Raw genomic sequence first — 6,615 nt, forward strand, 5'->3', positions numbered from 1 at the left:
GAGCTAGAAACGAGATGAAAAAGAAATGGCAAATGAAATGGTTTGCAATTGATAGTGCCAATTTGAGGTCACCACCCAAAAGCACCAAAATTACTTTACCATCAATTGGCAAAGCTGGAAGCAGAAACAGATCATGGTCTTGATTCTTACCCATAGTTTATCTATACATATATTCATCGGTCTCAGTATGAACTTTCACTTAATTCCAAACTGGACCACAATAGTTGATTAGTTGAAGTTATCATTCAATCAGAATGTGCTTACGCCATAGTCTTATGATGGTATGGCTTTGAAATTAAAATAAAAACACAAACAATAACCTACATAGGTGTAAATTTTTAATATGTAGAGTAAAATTCAAACTCCAAACCTTGTGCTCTGTGCTTTACTCACCACGAGATAAAAGCTTAAACAAAAATGAACATAAAGGGGTGCATGGAACAACTAGAACATTCATTTTACTTACTATTGACGAACAAAACTGAAAACATCTAATCCGAATTTTTTGCCATTAACATCTCGCTAATAAATGACAATGAGTGTCGTGAATAAATACCATCAATGCCCTAAATACCATAATATGGAGTACTTTCCTTGAGTAAGAAACTTAATCCTTGTGTTTGCTATTATAATCAATAGAGGTGAAAAAAACTAATTTTTTTTTTGTTTTTTGGCATATTTACAATGTATGACATTGTGCCGTGAAATTTCGGTTTGCGATAGGAAAAAATGTTGCTTTACCAACTAATTGTTGAGATGAAACGAGGCTCAACAAATTTACTGGATATTCAAAATTTATGTAAACTCATTGATTTGATTGTTGCTCGCTACCCATTTAAATGTAGATAAATTGAATCTTGGTGCATCTTAAATTAAGGGACAAGTACGATGCATCTTAGCACAATGCTTATGGAACTATACTTCAATCCAATTTAATTTTATACGTAGATTTCTTTATTTGACTAGAATGTTGCTTATGTGTTGGGTGTATTTTTGAGCCATGATACAAGGGGAAGCACACTTACAAGATTCATGAATGAAATTAGAGGATAATCTTAGATGATAGAGATTGATCGGATGTCAATCCTATATATGCTTAGCAGACGATAGGTCATAATACATGAGCAATCAACACGATTTTGGAATATATTTGCGAGATGCACTTCAAGCATGATAACAGGGTATACCAAAGCCAGGACCTACCATACAAGGCCCATATACACCTTGACAGCCTCAATAGTCAGTCACTATATGCATATTGGCAACCAACCGATTATAAAAGCTACCAAAACCATCTCTATTTAAGACAAAACTTTGAGACATATATTTCCAATGGCCTCTACATGCCTTGCCACAAGATATTGGAGGAGTTTGGATACGGTTAATATTTTTTTAGATTCATCCTCTGCCAAAGAGGAGCTCAACAACTGGACCCCGTGAAAACTCATCAAATTGTATCAAAATAATGTGGAACTTTTCATATATGGTCAATGGGGCCTCACATTCTATGGTAAAAAATTATATAAATTAGGTCGCATCCAATTTGTCGATCGCCAACATATGCCTTAATCGCCAGCTTCATCATGATATTTGAGAAATTGATCCAAAACTTTTGAAACCTCATATGTGAGGCATGAAAACCTTCTCCCTAAAATTTCAAGTTATATGGAGATGATTGATCAAGACTCACATTTGTCATTTGCTAGATGCATATTTTATAGCCAAGATGATCTATAGTCACTAAAATTGGTACTTCTTCCATTGTATAAGGAGTCTTTTGCATGAGGCATGGACCATTAGATTCCCAACATGAAGTCATATTAACAACAAGAGGATGGCACCTTATGGGGCTTCCATAGGAGCGAGGCTAGCCTTGCAATAGAAATCATAAAATTATACAGAGGCTTGACTGCCTGTCCAAAATATCTCCAAACTATACAAAATATCTTTGACAAGATTATCAAACTCATAGCGTATAGAATACCAGGAGAAAAATACGGTTGCATCTGCAATAGCAAGATCTGCTCTCACAATTTGCAAAAAAATATTGGTCGAATTTGGTAAGCCATGTCTCTTAGATTATTGATTCATTAAGATGACACTTGAACCATTGGGTTCTTCTTTGAATTCCTTATTGCATGAAAATTTTTAAATCCAAAGGATTTATCATGAGAGAGTGTCATTTAGAATTAGACATGCTTGAATAATAGGTAAGCTTTGTTGATGACGAGTCCAGGTAACCACTCTCCCTTATTTTTTTCAAACAATATCACAAAAAATCAGTTGGTTTCATGTTTAAGTTTGAATATTAGGATGATTTGGGCCTAAACTTGATGAAAGCTCATCATTGAAACCATCTGAAAATATTTTGATTTCAAATTCAAAAGGATACTTATCCCATCGAACCACTTCAATAGAGAGAGGGAAGTATATTTAAACTCCTCTGATACAGTGGAAAACGGATTGATGATTTTGATTTTCACAAGTCCAATATTTCTTCTACATGATTAAGAGAAAGAGAGAGTAGAAGAGAGGGAGTCATGAACTCTTTACCCTATTATTTTTTTAAGACAACTAGTAAAAAAGATAAGGCTTGATATAATCCCATGTGAAGACATTTACAGAGAGAAAATTGCTGATCATACACTCACCTGATGCCTAGATCATATGAGGGAGTAGAGCTTAGGTTGTACCCTTATATATATCCAGGTATTCATGCATGACACTTATTGGTACTGAGGTTTCCTGTAGTTTCTGTATATGCTCTTTCCTAAAGATTTGTATATGCTTGACAACCCATATAAAGTCTAATGTAAATAGTAACAATAATTGAGAGTTCCTAAAGCTCCTCATGAACCCCAATTTTATGTACAAAATACTTTTATTTCTAATATATGAATTTAAGGTGAAGTGGGCCCTAGGATATATTAGTTCTTTGGTTCCAATTTGGAGTCATGTTATTGTAAATCTTCCCTGACACATTTTTGGGCAGCCAATATGACACTCGATGAACAACTAAAAATGCAATATGAAAAGTAGATTTCATTTTAAGTGTTGTTAGAGGCATTTCTGTTGCTACAGTTGAGTGGAAGTAGCCCATCTAGTTGAAGTTTCAAGACAAATGGAAAGACTTGCGACCTGAACAAAGACAAACATGCAATAAAGCACCTCCCATTTGCCTAACTAAAATATGCATGCATACCTATGCAAATTTCCTTCTACCCTTGATTATGTTCTCTATATTTGTCAACCATGCCTCCAAGACCTCTTAATGAACTCAGCTTTTTGTATCCCTTATTTTGCTCTTTATTTCTCTCAAAATTTTACTTGAAGAGAAGCACTGTGCTTTTTAGACCATAAAATGGTCGGAACTGCTTATTTCATTCGTCTAATTAGTGTTAGCAAGAAAAAAATGGGGTGAGCTTCAAATTAAGAAGATAGAGAACAAAAGAAGCAGATGAGTAACTTACTCAAGGAGAATAAGGTTCGACCACCTGTTTTTGAAGCATGTGACCATATGGTGGCCATGATCTTGTGGTGGAAACCGAAAACTCAGCAACAAGTCAAGTTCACCCAACTTTCAAGTTTTGTACATATCGAAGTGGTTCTTTTCAAGGATCAATAACAGATTGAATAAAATCATTAATGATCAAAATGTTGCTCATGAGTTATAGTCCACACAAACTAGATCCCACTTTTGTATGGACTTCTCACAATCTAAAAGGACTTTTAAGCAGAAATTTTATAGGTATGGTCCTTGCTCAAATCCCTAAAAATCAATATAATTTGTCGGTGGGTCTATGACTAGATTTGGATCAAATCAAAACTTCACAATGTCTAAAAGATGAAGGTTGCTATATTTTTGGAAAAGGGCCAATAAAAAGCTTCACCAATCTTTGGCGATTTTGATCAAAATCTGATGCCAAATGCTTCTTGAATGAAGTTCTCAACTTCATGAAGCCAAAGTAAAACAAACCAAGTAAAATCCCAACAAAATAAGAGGATTGGATGGATTCATGGATGTTTATGAAGTTTTTTGTCCAAATTAACAAAAATACTCATAATCCTCTCAATTCTTGAAATTTTGGGTTAAATTTATTACAAAATGAAATGGAAGTGGTGCTTATTACAAAATGAAATGGAAGTGGTGCTCTACAATTTTACATGGCCAAAATGGCCATAAACAATTGAAAAATTGGTGAAATTGGTTGTGGACTAGACGGGCATAGAGAATCCCAAGATTTGCATGGGTTGTTGGTGACACTTTTACCGAAATGAACATAACAAACTTACCCTTTGAGTTAACAACACGAAAGAACTTACCCTTTGAGTTAACAACACGAAAGAAAGTTAATTTTCCACCTATGTATCATCTCTCTTTGATTTTGCAACCATGTTTCAAGGGAGATTTACAAATATTTCTTACGTCTCCAATTGAAAAGAAATTGGAAAGTCGAGAACCCTAGTGTGAGAAAGGCTTAGAAAGAGAAAGACTTGTGGCCAAAAGTCTTCCCCCTAACCAATCCCTAGTGTTAGAAACATTTTCCAAAATCCCAACCTTACACATGGCAAGCAATTTCTATTTGTTTTTGTTATGATTTTTAGTTGGATTGGCTCAAACTATTTACTTTTCTATTTGAGAATTGTTGGCTTTGGAATATGTTGATCTTTTTTACCCTAGACATGATGACAGCATTATCCCCATCACAGAGAATAAAGAGCTTATAGGCCTCACTAAGGAGCTATTTTCTCTCTTTGAGTAGATTACTTGCCCGATTTTTTCTGCTATATCTTTTTGATTTGAAGGTTTGCTCGCCCCATTTTCTCCTTGCTAATACAGTTTTAGACCAAAGAAATGAGCAACTCAAACCATTTCATAGGCTAAAATGCACAATTTTTCTCTTTGAGGGAAAATGAGAGAGAATGAGAAAGTGAAACCAGGGATGGAAAAAGCTGAGTTCATTAACAAATCCTATTGGAATGGTTGACAAATATAGAGAACGGAATCAAGGGTAAAAGGTGATTTTCAAATGTATTCTTGCACATTTTAACAAAAGAAATGGTTCTTTCAAGTTGACTATATTACAAGTTTTGTCTTTATCATTGTCACAAGTCATCCTGTGCATTTTGAAATGTCAATCACATGTGCTCCTTCCACTCAACCGTAAAAATAGAAATTCCCCTAACAACTTTGAAAATGTCATCTTCTTTGCATAATGCATTTTTAGTTGTTTATTGAGTATCATATAAAAAAGAAAACAAAGGAATGTACCCATATAATTAAGGGAAAATTTTTATATAAGGTTGACAACTTAAAATCTTGAATTAAGGTGCACCTCTAAAGTCATTTGAAAAAGGTTGTTTGTTGAAAAAATATCTAATTGACCATCTTGACATCGAATTGTATGGATACTGAAAAAAAGAGAGATTTTAAGTCCAAAAAATGGTACACCTTGTAATATATTATTTGGACAAACAATTTTTTAAGGTTTTCGTTTATTTATAAATTTGCTTGATTTGAACATTTTTGGAGTTTAAAAATTTATAATTAGAGATAAAAATAGGTTTTATCACTATCTTAGGATTTTCGATACCAACATTACATCTCATTTGCATCCTTGCGCAAACCACACCCTAATTAAAATAGATTGAACCATAGTTCTATGAATAGTTTGCCAAGGAGCATCATATCCATCCTTTTAACAATATGCATGGAGATTCAAGTGAGCTACATTTTCTATGAGTGTCAAGCAATCATCAAATCAAAGAGTTTATATGGTCCCACAAGAAATTTGAATCCCCAACAAACTTTTAGAGCATTGTTTCTTCTTGACAAAGCAACGGTTAAGATGCATTTTTCCCCAGCATTCACGTATAAATTTTATTGCACTACATCTTATTTTATAAACATATCAAGAAAGCCAAAGTTACCATAATGCTTTTCACATCTCATTAATCTTTTTGTTATCTTCATTAATATTTGAAAAACAAGGGAATTATGGATCACAACAATTCAGCATCATGGCTGCCCTTTTATGATCCATCAGCCGTGTTGGCTAGGATTACGTAAAATTGAAAAAAATAGACTCATGGCGGTTGAAGAAAGAGTTTCGAGACAAAGAAATATGATTATAGGCTTAAAGAAGGTTTTGAGGATAATAAACTAGAAAATAAACAACTTACTTGGAAATCTAGGCCCTCGGGCATCTTTTGTTCAGCCTTAGAATTACATTTGAGTCACAGAATATGTTGGTCCTCAAAAGGATTTGAACATGAACAATGGCTTGAACTTTGAATTTTTTAGTTTTTAGATCTTCAATGGCTGCTGGAATTCTAGGGTTTCAAGGCTTAGGGTCCCTAGGGTTTAGAGGGAAGAGGGGGTTTGTGATTAGAATTCTTGGGCTTGAGGTTTCTTTCTCATCTGTTCATATGGTTTGAATTGCATTAGACAAGGGTACTTATAGGGCACCCAAATGACTCCAAAATGCGTAACCAACATTCTAAAAGTTTATAAAAGTCACTCGAAAGTCCACAAAGATAGAAGCGACATGATCCGTGTTGCTATGCCCATCGGCTTCAAAAACCTTCGGAATGTGGGTTATGCATTTTGGAATC

Source organism: Amborella trichopoda, chromosome 12 (assembly GCF_054954075.1).
Source record: "Amborella trichopoda isolate Santa Cruz 75 chromosome 12, AtrichopodaSantaCruz75HAP2 v2.0, whole genome shotgun sequence".
In the NCBI taxonomy this organism is placed as follows: domain Eukaryota; kingdom Viridiplantae; phylum Streptophyta; class Magnoliopsida; order Amborellales; family Amborellaceae; genus Amborella; species Amborella trichopoda.